Here is a 13856-nt window from a genome sequence, read left to right as displayed (position 1 = left end):
GGACAAATGCTATGAAAAGTTGGAAATTCTAGAAATTTTTGGATCGCTGTAGCCGATTCTACAGCATTTAGGGATTGTTATAAGCGTTTGAAAATACATTAGCTACATAGGGCTTCCGTTGGAACCATTTAAAACGTTCGTCACAACCGGGGGATCATTACTTCCCAGGTTCGCTGTAGCGGGGTTCGGCTGTATTTACAAACTCCCTACCACACTTTTAGTTTAGAAGAGACTTTGCTCGGCCGGCCATTTCAAATCTTTCCCGGGGGGGGGGGGGGGGGAAAGGGCGGGGTCGAGCATATGATATCGAAAAACAACAAAAATCCCGACCACACTCATTTTACTACACCGATTTCTCAAAGCTTGGGGGAGGGGGCATTTGTCCCACTTGACCCCTAAATGGATGGTCTTGGCTTTGTAACAATGGGCTCACACCTTTCTTTGCAATTAAAAAAAAAGACATTCTTGCCTCTAAAACAGGTTAAAACACCTACTCCCCCCCCCCCCCTTTCGTTGAAAATTTGCTTTTTTTACGTTACTGTCATTTTTCTTAACCTTGTGCATTGAAATACTTATTTCTTCATAAAAGCGAATTATCCTAGTTTAAACATTTTTCATTGAAATGTTTCCAAAATTAAAATCTGTTCATTCAGCAAAATAAAATCATGCAAAAAAAATAATAAATAAATAAATAAAAAATGCAGTTGGATAAAAATTCAAGCCATAAAAGAAATTAAGATTTTACGACCAGTACTGCGGAGTTGGAGGGAAAATAACCGGCTCCGACTCTGTAAATTTTCGATCCTTCGACTCCGACTCCTTTACCCCAAAATCTCTCCGACTCTGCCGCCCTGGTTACTAACAAGAGACTAAAATTAACCTTCGTATGTTCCAAATCAACAAAATCCTTCTTTCGTTATGGAAAAAAAAAAGAAAAGCATAGACTAAAACCATTCATATTTCCAATTATTGTCTTCTCAGCCCCTGCTGCGCGGACAAAGTAGAGCAAAACAATTGAATAAATCCTTCGCGCGAATCTAGCGGCACCCACGGTCAGTAGTGGCGACATCTTTAGGGAAAGTTTTCAATTGTACTCTGAGAAGAAACGATAAACGAGACAAAAAAAAAAAAAAAACTCACACTCTTCCTCTCTCTCCCACACAGACGCATACAACAGACAACACACACTCACACAAATATTGTACATACTTATGTTTGAAGTCTCTAAGTAAGTTGTTTAAACGGACCACAAAAAAAAAGGGGGGGGGGAGGGAAAAAACTGATTAAAGCTATGTAAGTTAATCTAAAGTCTTTTCACCCATAAGCTCACTTCTTTAGAATTAAAAAAAAGGTGCCTTTTAACCCCGAAACGCGTGTCTAAAGTTCTGTGCAATTTTTCTTCAATTTAAAATTTTAATGTTATCTTTAACTTTCAGCACAAAAGTATTTCTTTTTATTGACGACATGAACTTGAAATTTAATTTTTTTTTTCCAGATACAAAAGAAAAACCTAAATTGCTAATGTTTCTTAACTTTTATTTTTTAGGGGACCCCCCCCCCCCCCCACAATTAACCTTCCTATGTTCCAAATCAACCAAAATCCCTCTTTCGTTATAGGAAAAAAAAAAGGAAAAGCAAAATTATGCAGTTAATCCCTCATGAACTGCTAATAATAATCTTAGATGCATACGCTCAGTCTTTAGTTATATATGTATCTATGTTCAAATTTCTTCTCCCGAACGACAGTGAACTGGTCATCGAACCAGGTATCGATGGATTCTTAATCTTCCCGTCTTTATGTTTGGCTATTTAACATAATCCTCTGATAATAATTCGGAACTCCAGCGCTCGAATACGCTACCTTGCAGTGATTTACAAAACTGCCGATGAAACTAAAACATTGCCACGTTGCGTTCCACGTGTGTCTGTTGACGTAAACACAGGCAGTTTGTTCTGAGTATTTATTAACGCAATCGATGAGTCTTAGTTTGCTTTCAGCTACAGAAATTAATTCGTCCCTTAGTAGTATTCTCGAACTTTTCAAAATAATGTTAGTTTTCCTTATTTCCTTCTAAAATATGAGTTGATTGAAAATGGTGAAAGCGAAAACTGGATTAACAAACTTGGATAACGTCATACAAGGTAAAAATTTTTATTGTTTTGTATGAATTTGTAAGAATATGAGTTTTTTTAATCTTAAATTAATTTAACTAACCATTTTTTACAGCAGCATTTAGTTGGAATGGACGGTATGCAAAATATTTTATTGAATATATTATCGTAGAACAAAATGAAAAATTTTTCACCGAGAAAGAATTTACTTTCTCAGCTGAAAGGTTTCGCCAAATTTGTTTAGGGTTATAGTTTTAGTATTGTGCGAGCAAAGTAGCCTTGGCGAGATTTCGCGTTTTTAGTTAAACCATTTGCAATTTTTATCATGAGTGGAATAAAATGGTAGCAAGATTACAGAATTCGATAAGTAAAAAGAAATAATGGTCAATCAACTGAAAAGAAAACTACCACCATATATCCGTAAGAATTCTGTAGATGATTTGCATAACTTGACATAATTAAATCGTAACTCAGAAATTAGAAAAATCGAAACAGAAAAATTTTAAATCAACCGATTCGGGAATTCGAGAGAAATAACTCAGCAACAAATGCAAAACAATAAGCACTAGCCAAGCAAGGCAAAGAAATATCATCTTCTTTCGATAATAATTTGTAATGTCATATTGAATTTTCTAGCATTAATTGTTGTTCTTGTCAGGCCACAATTATTATTTAGTTTTATCAAGAATTGATAAATATCGAATTCAACATCGTGGAAATAGCTGCTTAGAACTACGAACTACATAGTTTGCATTAATCTTTGACGTTTAGTAATGCTTCTTGAATTCTCATTTCTTTCTGCGTGGGCCAAAATATCCACAGGACTTTGAAAATTAATTTAAAAAGAATAAAGCGAAAAATATACATATGAAGAAAAATCACAACACTTTTAGCATTTTCTTCGTTACCACATGCGTTTGTTTTAGTTTTTAAGTCGGCCATTAGACAGTGACTGCAGTGCCCCCTATAGTTCGTTGGAGTTGCGAATTAGCGGAGATATCAATTAAAAACTTAATTATATGACACTTAGATTTCGACACAAAATCTCTATTTTTCGAAGGCTTTCCTCCATTAAAATTATTATTCAGTGCTTCATCTCAACTTTCCGTAAGAATGCTTTTATTAAAATCATGGCCCCACTGAATACTAATGGTAAGCGCCAGCGCATTCAGTGGGGCCATGATTAAAATTTATAGCGGTGAAGAAAATCATTGAGATGAGAAAGATCTGTTGCCATTTTTTTTCTCGAATATGAACAAGTAAAATTCGTGTTTTTGTTTTAAAGGCTTTTCCTGTAATCGGGGCATTAAAAATGTTCTTTGGTTATTTCTCCGCAATCTGCCACAAAATTTTACTTTTTTTTTAAAGTTCAAACCTGAGTTAACCTGAGCAACCAAACTCGTGTCACTTGACATTACTTTTATTTTCGAGGTAGACCGTGAAAAGCCGGGCGTTGCAGCTAGTAACATAATAAAACTTGATTTTTAAAAAATAAATAATCAAAAAGTTCCAGAAACTTTATCTCACAAAAGTCTTCGTACACTTTGAAAAAATATCAAAAAATTAGTAACTAACTTAACTTTTTACTAAGTTATTATTTAGCAGATTAGCATGCAGTATTAACAACAGCTTTTAAACGTCTGGGAATAGATTTCATTGTTTTTTCTTTCTTTTTTTGTGCAATTTCTGAGTAAGTGTCAAACCGCACTTCGAGTCTTACTGTTTCTAGTTCGCTTTTCGTTCCAATTCTGTATTTTCGTATTCTAGCCTCCAGATTTCTCTAAGTGTGTTACATTAAGCTTAAATCTGACGATTGAGGAGATATTTCTAAGCTTATAAAAAAAATTTTGAGGCACCAGAAGCAAACTTTGAATACTTGTGCTTTTTATCGTTATCTTGATAAAAAACAAAGTTTTTTCAAAAAACCAAATTTTTCGCTAATAGTTTAAAATTGTTTTTTAAAATATATAAATGAACAGCATGATTAATTTTTTTATCAAAAGATATCCAAACAACCAAGTCCTAATGCTGATATGTACCCTCACACAAAAACACCCTTCACCATCTTGATTAACTGATCCAACTAAGTTCTTAAGATTAAATTCCTCATTTATTCTTCTATTTACTATTATACAACAATTTAACCAATAATGTTGAATTTTTTTTCATCTCTAAGTAAGACGATAGCGAATTCGCAACTCCAATAAACTATAGGGGGCGCTGCAGTCACTGTCTAATGGCGGATGAAAAAGGTAAAACAAACAAATGCCGTAACTTATAACTTGCTTTGACGCTTAGTGAATGACAGTAATTTTTCATCGTGTTTCTGATAAGCTTTCTTTTTTATTCTTCTAAAATTACATTACATCATAAACTGTCTGAAGCCTGTAATTTACCCCAAAGGAAACACGTGGAATGGAATGTTTTACCGTTTTTTTTAGTATTGTTAATCATCGCAAGGTAGCGTATTCGAATTCTGGAGTTGCGAATTTTAAATTTGATATTATTTTTGTTTCTCACGTGATTCTTCGAGGTTTTTCTCAAGTCAAATAATAATGTTTCTGGGTTTCGCTTTCACTTTTTCAAAACTGGAAACTAAGTTTTTAAGAACATCATCACAGATAAAATACATAAAGCATTTAAGTTTTATTTCACATTGTAGAAGTAAATGATGTCCTGAAATAACATATATATATATACTAACATTCCCGTACCCGGCATTGCTGGGGTAAAGAAATTCAATACTTTAAAAGGATCGTTAATGACAATTAAGGATCAGTTAAGGACAAGGACATATATATGTAAGGAGTCCAGGGACCTCGAGACCCTCCCAAAATTAGAAAAAAATATAGGTAATAAGTAATTATTATAGAGGAGTTTCGTAACTGGGTGCACCAAGCACTGTTATCCCCTGCTAATTCCATTACCCGAGCAAAGCCGGGTACGGGAATGCTGGTAATAATAATTTGTTGCAATGAACAGTGATGTGCACACGGCACACTCTTTCTCACTTCCTCACACAGGCACACACTCTCACACTAATAAATAATGAAATCCCGTTACAGCGAACTTCAAGGGAGAAGGAATTATGTTCGTTGATTTATTCGTTCTACAAGCATTACATATCTATTGTGCCGCGTTTCCCAAATATAGTCGAACCTCGTTATCAAGTCACTCTTGGGACTGTCTACAAAGTGCTGTCTTAACAGGAGCGACGTCTTAAGCGGAATAGTTGAAAAAAGCATACGGAAACAATAATTTCATAATAAAAAAAATATCCGTTTAATGGATTAACAATTATTTTTCTTATTAATAAGATCCTGTTAACGTAGTTTGGACGGACATGGCTAAAGTCATAAGAGAGAAAAATGTTCACACTCCCCTCTTAAATATCCTGATATATATAATAGGCAATGATCGAGTAACGCTCCTGTTGTCATCAATTTAACTCGCGCCAGGGCATGATAATTTGATAATGTGTTTTGGGAATGTTTAACATGCAGGGAAAGGCTTTATTGTGATAAGGCTGAATTCGATCCGGTAACTTAACTGTTTTACTGGTAAGACACTGTCATTTCAGGGGAATGAAGAAACGATAAATGGTCTACAATGAGCGCTATCTGCTGGAATTTAGGGCAAATCCACTGGAGTTAGGGTTACAATTTCAAGTATCAAAATATCATCAAACAGGCAATGGCTTCGTTCAAATGTAGAAGCAATTTTCACTAGCCAAACCTTGACTGGCGATTTTTTAGTTTTACAATAAATGGGTTTGTTTTATTTTTAAATAATAATTTAAACAATCATACTTTCAATGAAATTGGTTTTTAGCTGATTAGAAAAGGGGTTTCCTGCAATTATAAGCGAGCAAGAAACCAATTCTTCTCTTTCGACTACAATGTGATTAGATTCTGAAAAAGGGATAATGTTTTCTTTTTTCCACGAGAGAAGCTTGCATTGACCATACTACAGCTGAGGGTAAGGCCTTTCTCTTCTCCTGCTACTTTAAGTTTTAAAATCCGAAAAACTGAAACTTAGGCATTGCGTTCCTTTTAAAAGCTCTCATATCAAAGTATAAAATCTATCACTTTTAGAACTTATGGATTAGCTCCATCGTTCTAGGAGTGGCATGCCTGTAGTCTTAACACAAGTCGATCACTTGCCAGAAATACCTACAATAAACTTTTACGGATACGTAATTTCATTATTTTACAGAATATATTTTAATTGTTAAAAAGAAGTTCCGTCTAAAACTAAACGAGCCTACTTTCCCATATACCCATACTACTTTCTAGTACCTTATCAATATTCTCAAAAATAGCTAAAATCGCAAATTGTTTCAAACGTATTTTTTTTTAAATATTTTAAGCTGATTTCTAGGAATAAAACATTCTTTACTCATCTAAAAAATTAGATGCGTAAAAAAATAAATAAATAAACGAACAAATAAAATAGCAGCACCTTTTAAACAAAGAAGCTAATACACTTTTTTCCATTAAAAAAAATTCTTTAACAGCTTTCAAAACGAAAAAAAATACAATTAATAAGCTTATTAAAATAAATACATCAAATAATAAAAAAAATCGTTTCTTTTTCCCGTGTTGCCAAAAATAATTTCTTGTAAAAAAATAAAAAATAAATAAAAGTGCGTGAGGTTACTTCTTAATACCCCCTACCTCCCTCTTGTCGCTAACTGTTACAATCCCAAGAAAACTTCGCGCCTCTCAAAGAGTGACACGATTTCTAGGCCCCCCTTTGTACGTTTATTTATTTAGACTCATTCTGTTATGATATTTAGAGGTACGATGAGTCCCCAATGTTTTTACATTTGCACTGTTGTCCACTGAAAATACATGGTTTATATTCCTTACTGGCAAAAGGAGATGATTTTCTAACATATTCTCAAAGTGATATACGAGATTTTTAACATCGCCATTCAATCATCGCCTTTTTAAATTTTGAACTGATTTTTGGTAAAATTATGGACTTTTATTACATTCTCCATTACGAGTTGGGTATTATGTAAAGAAACCAGCAAGTTTGATAAGTATTCAATAACTAGTCGATACCCGCACGGCTTTGCCCGTAATAGAATATTAAAAGGTCTTTTGGTCGCCTGTATATTTACAAATAATGTATGGTGAATTTTCTCGCCAATTGGCTTGTGCCCATGTTACGGTTCCACGTTATGATAATTTCGTAGTTTACTCGTCCATCTTATGATGATTTTGTTCTTAAAATTGGAATAGAAAAAGAACCACATCGAATTTTCGAAAACTCGCTTCAAGGTGCACACCCCCATGCTACAAACTATGTGCCAAATTTCATGAAAATCGGCCGAACGGTCTAGGCGCTATGCGCGTCACAGAGATCCTGACAGACAGAGATCCGGACAGAGAGACTTTCAGTTTTACGAGGCTTGTTTTTAAAGTAAGGTCCGTTTAGAAATAAAAAAAGAACGAGTATAGATAGAGCAAAGACATTTATTGCACAAAAATCTACCACCCTTACGCTATATTTTGATATTGCTTCAGTGATTTTCCAAGCATTTGTCATAGCGTGGTACAGGTTTTTGTATACATATTCGTACAAATTTGCCGCCTGTGTAGACGATCATGAGAACTCTTACAGGGCTTTGGCTGGGACGTTTTTGAACCTGGTCTGCCCCCCCCCCCTCGCTCGAAGCAACTTTCATTTGTTTCGGCATCTAAAGTCTTTCCTAGGTGGTCTGTGGCACAACAGCAATAATGAGCTCAGAGAACATGTTACCCCATGGTTGACTACACAGACGGCAATTTTCTACGAATAGGTATACAAAAACCTGTACCACGCTATGAAAAATGCTTCGAAATCATGGGAGCAGTGTCGAAATGTAGCGTAAGGGTGGTAGATTTTTTTTTCTTTTTTTTGTAATAAATGTCTTTGCTTTATCTGTTCTTGTTCTTTTTTTATTTCAAAACGGACCTTACTTTAAAAACGTCCCTCGTAGTCAAGATTTACCACATTTACCAATATTAGTGGTGAGCATGAATAATCACCAAGAATAAAACAAAATCACAGGATAAATGGCATTTTCCGTAACATATACACTGATTGTTTATGAACATCAAATATTCTAGGGGAAAAATCAATATCCATCACGGCAAAATTCATTTTGCGTATGACAAGTGTTCCAAAATGTCTTGAGAAAAGGAGGGAAAGGCTGTTAATCTGCAAGACAAGGTGTTAACACCAGAGGATGTTATTATCTGTCACATGAACTACGAATTCCTTTCGAACTCGCTTGCTCTTCCGACTCCCACGGGGTCCGTTTCTCGGGATGGCGAGCCAAAAAACAAACCGTCCGAGCATGAGTCAACCACTTTGTTGACGCGGATGGAACGTCGAGAGACGATCTCCGGGTGTGTCGGCGACAGCTGCCGTCGGAGGGTGGGACAGAAGATGCTCACACACCGTTTTCTTTCACCATCTCGAACCTCTTACAGCGAAGAAAGAATTCGGGCTCCGAACGGAGAGGATGCAAAGACGAGGAAAAGGAACTTTTTGAAAGAAAAATGGCACTGGGGGAAATTTTCTTGGAGGAGGTTTCCACTTTTCGACACATAGGGTGGTCTGACTATAATGTGGTTCTGCTAAGTCGAGCTATGACATTGACACTATCAACCTCTCTTGAAGGGTAATTAGCGTATTGTTGAGTTATTTTCGTGGTAGTTTTTCAGAAATCAATCCATTTCAAATCCACCAATAACACTGTCCTCTTCCACTGAACTCCCAAAAAAGAGGTAAACATTTACAAGGTCATCGCTCGACCTATCGCTTTCTCGCTTTTAACATAGAGCAAAAATGAACTGAAAACCAGGGAACGAGGACCAGTCAATGTTGGTATGGAAGCCACTGCCATTTATCGAAGGTATTAGAATTTAACAGCGGAGAATTCAACAATTGGTTAATTTCGAAATTTAAACTTTTGAAATTAACCAATTAACACTTTGATTTGAATTGTCTGGATTCATCGCCATAGCAACGCCATCGTTTGTTTGCCGCTAGGTAGCGCTGTCCCCCATATCAGAAGTTCATTTTTTGAAGCAAATACACTAGGCATTTAGTACTACTGCAATCGCGTTTTTAAGACTTCAATTTCGGAAAATTTCTACTCAAGCACCTCGAACTCAAACCAATGTTATTCCAAATTGTCTAAACTTGGATATTTAAAACAACAATTGGTTGAATTGCTTAGCACGCAGTCCTCTTTAAATAAAGTGAGCTGATGCTTCCGTTTTCTCTCCAGGCATCGTTTCTTTTACTCGAAAAAGAACACACGGAATCAAAGAAAAACGGATACACACATGAACTTTAATGGGAACCAATGCTGATTAGGTTTTTGCTTTGGTCACTGGGAATTAATGGATGCTCATCATCATACGAAAAGCATTCGTGCGTTGTTAAAGACATACGATTGAAATGAAACTTTTCTATGGAAGAGAAATATTTTAATATTGCTCAATCACGTTTGAACAACATACATTGTGTTTTTCATTCATTTACATAAAATTAGATACATATGTATCATTGTGCATCATTTTCTTCGTTCTTAAGGTGCTAAATTATAGCGAAGACGCTTCAGCTATATTCACTACAAAATTGTATATTTTTACGATGAAAAAATATTATAAACAACGAGAACACTGAACAATACTCGAAATGCGTTACGTGTTTCAACGGATGTTCTGTTGATAACCAACAGCTACACTCAACACAGTACACGCAACCACGGAAAACGAGAAAGAAAGAAAGTTAGAAGAGCGTATGTGCGACTTTCGTCACACAAAAAAAACTACATCACCTCCGTCACACAAAAGTTCGCCAATCAGAATTTCAAAGCCCTCGCATAAAAAGTTTCACTTCAAAAAGGGTAACTGAGAGAAAGAGGAAAACTAAAAGCATCAATTTTTGAATTGAAACTTCATTATAGCATTACATTCTATGGCCTAAGTGCGTTGGCCTTAGCCAGACTTAACACTAAACCGAAAACTCCAGTGTGCCAAACTGCATCCTTTCATCATTGCAATTAGTTCAACAGCTCCACATCTACGATTGCATTGAGCAATAAATTGACGCTCTTAAAATTCAGTTGAGTCAATTTAAACAGCTGTTCAAATCGAATTAAATATTAGAATATGGGATTCTGTCATTTTTCGAGTCTTGTTAAATGATCCGGTGGATAAACGGGCTGTTTTGTTTCATATCTTGACATTCGGAAGTGTGGTTAATGTCACTCTCTGACAGGGAGCGCCTTCTGGCGGGTGCAAACACGAGGCCTTGACGTCAGGGCACAAAGCCCTGGACAGCATTCACAGACAGGGACTTGCAGGATAAAAATGAAGGAGGAAGACAGAGACCTCTCATGAAACTGATTGGAGTGTGCTAGAAAATTGTTCGAACAAACGATTTACAAAATAGCAATTTCAAGATTTTTTTTTTGAGGGGGAGGGGGATGACAGTGTTCTCTCCTCCGTTTCAAGTGATGACGATTTAGTGATGTCAAACTATAGATTATTACAGTATTAATTGATTTAGATGTAAATTTCATCAACCGGATTTAGTGGATATTTGAAAAATTTTCGTTTCATAGTACTACCAAACATGAATTATAACTTTTGAAACTCATAGCTATTCAACTTTTTAAGTTCATTTTGCTTTCCCTATGGGAGAGGGGGGATTCCCTTCATTGCGAGTGGTATGGTAGTATAAGACTTTCATTTTTTTTTTAAACAAGCGTTAGAACAGAAGGCTGCCCCAAAAGCACAGAGTTCGAGTACCAGCACGGGCATGACCGTTGATAATCAGTACAGCACAGCACTTTTTAACGTACTGTCCCAGTAAAAGTTAGAGAAAGAAGAAAAAAGCATGAAAGAAGGCTTAATGCATCTTGAAAATATCATGAAAAAAAATAATAATTAAATAAGTATCGAAAAATTAAAATTTGGAAAGTAGAGTATTAAGATGGGGAAAAAATGTCTGTCGGTATGTCTGTCCCCCCCCCCTCCTAATAACTTTTGAGTGAATAGTCCGATTCAAACATTTTTTTTTTTGTTCGAAAGAACTCGGCGAGGACACAGCATTCCTTTATTTCACTTCTTGATTTGAACTATTTTTCGTTCAATTTTGAACAGTTCAAAAAAAAAAACTTAACATTAGCGCCTATGGGGAAATTCAAGGCAGTTCCGAAATTAGAGGCGAATATGCTTCAAAAAAATTTTGCAGGAAAAAGCTTTTGATGAAAAACATGTATCTAAAATGTCTTTTTGATTTGAACAATTTTCCGTTCAATTTTGGACAGTTCAAATCCTTTAACATTAGCGCCTACGGGGAACTGAAAGTCAGCGTAGATTTCACACTTGAAGGCAAACTTCAAACAAATTTTGTTGGAAATAGTTCCTGACGACAAACTTCCGACACCGACTTCAAGAATTTTGGGACACCTGACTCCGACTCCTGGGTCAGAAAATTAGTCGGACTCCGACTCCTCGATTTCAACTCTGTCTTCGTAACTTTGGCAAAAATTTATACACGGAGAAAAAATGACTGACTCCGACGCTTGGATATTCGACTCAGACTCCTTTATCTTGAAATAAGTCCAACTCCGACTCCACAAACGCTGCCAGAGTTGCGGACTCTAAGGGAAATGACTGATTCCAACTCCGAGTCTTTGAATTAAATATCTTCGGCTCCCGAATCTGACTCTTTTATCCCAAAATGAGATTGACTCCGACTCCGCAGCCATGGTATTTACTGTAAAATAATGATTTTTTTAAATTTTCTCTTTAAAGTTTTAATTTACGTATTCAGTTCTTGGCGGAGAAATTCGGAGTTCTTTAAGTTCCTACTTAAAGACAGTGGCGTAGCTGTGGGGAGGGATAGGGGGTTAGAACCCCCCCCATGAGCCCTAAAAATTTGTGTATATATATATATATATATATATATATATATATATATATATATATATATGTGTGTGTGTGTATAAACACGAGGGCATTGTTTTACTTTAAACTTCAGAAAAAATTAACCCCTCCCAAGGATTTTTTCTCCCTACGCCACTGCTTAAAGATATACGCAGACGATTTTATTTTTTCAACAACGAAAATTATTTCTTCAGTTGACATTTTATTGTTTTTATTTGTTTTTGAAATTAAATTAATTCATTTTTAAAATTATTTTTTGGCAACAAGGGAAAGACACAAGTTTTTTTTTTTTTTGAAAATGAAAATTATTTCCTTACGTTGACATTTTATTGTTTTTTTTTAAAAAATACATTAATTCATTTTTTAAAAAAATCGCAACAGGGGGAAAACAAACGATTTTTTTTTTTTTTTTGATGTGATACATATATTTATTTTAATGAGTTTATCAATTCTAAATGGGCTCGTACGGGAAAGTAGGCTCGTTTAGTTCTGGACGGTACTCCTTGTTATTTCATGCAAAGCTGTTTTTATTAGATGAAACTGAAACATTATTGAAATAACAGGTTTGACCTGATTTTATTTTTAGCAATATTGAACATCTTGCACTTAGCAATAAAATTTGGCTGGATTAGCGCCTGGCGCAAAGTTTAAAATCGTTTAAATTTTCTCAAAGCTACGAACGGAGCACAAGTAGTATTGTAATAACTTTGTGAAAAGCACTTTTTTTTGGGGGGGAGAGACTCCACACCACACGCGTACGAATACCGCGGCTCACTGGGGGGGGGGGGGGGTGCGCGAAGTGTCCATGGTACCAATATACATTCGATTCTCATTTATCTGACTAATAGGGGATATAGGTCGTCCGAGTTAGTGAAAGTATGGATTAAACAAAATGACCTATAAATTGAGCCAATGTATCCAACATAAACTATTGCACACAGAAAATTGTATTTTGAAATCAACATAAAACTGCACGGGAGAGAAGCACAAAAATACAAAATACGGCCTACAAAAATACATTATTGCCAGGGCCCAATTTTCTAATAGGCAGAGTAGGCAGCTGCCTAGGGCGGCAAAATTTTCAGGGGCGCGAATTTTGCTGTAACCACACGTTTTTTAAATTAATTTTTTATTCTTGAAAGTTAAATATCAGCGTTCTTTCATTTTCTACAGAGACAATTTTTTCCTGTAATTTAATAATGATTACTTTCACACATCTTTTGAAAATCAAATGATTTTCAACCATGGTAATACTCGTAGATTAGAGTAAAACAGTAAGTGAAGGAAACGGTAAGTGAAGTTAGGATTGCCGAATCGCCTGCCAAATTTGTATAATAAGGAATTTTTTGGAAGATCACTGTGACCTCCCATCGGGGCGCCCCTCAATGTGAAACGTTATCATTTCTCCGTAAACTTGACGGTTTAAATTTCAAGAACACTTTTTTGCGTGTTTTTGAGTCAAGGAAATTTTGCTCCTATTAGGGGGAGGGGGGGTGGCAGATTTCAAATCTGCCTAGGGGCGGCATGGAGCTAAATTTGGGCATGATTATTGCTCTAACTTTTCTTTTATTTATACAGTAGGTATGTACTGTAATGACTTTCTGGATTAAGCGAAGTCCGGTTAAATAAGGTCCGGTTATTAAGGAAGGTTTGCTGTGTTTGCGTACAATAGAGATTGACTAGGATACTGTGAAAACTTCTCGTTTATCAAAAGGTGCAGCGAATTGGGGAAGTTTCGGAACACTTGTGTAACAGAAAATTAGCGTTGCTTCCATGCAATGA

The sequence above is a fragment of the Uloborus diversus genome, chromosome 4, assembly GCF_026930045.1.
Source record: "Uloborus diversus isolate 005 chromosome 4, Udiv.v.3.1, whole genome shotgun sequence".
Lineage (NCBI taxonomy): Eukaryota > Metazoa > Arthropoda > Arachnida > Araneae > Uloboridae > Uloborus > Uloborus diversus.
The sequence above is the reverse complement of the archived record's forward strand: the minus strand, read 5'-3'. Positions refer to the sequence as shown.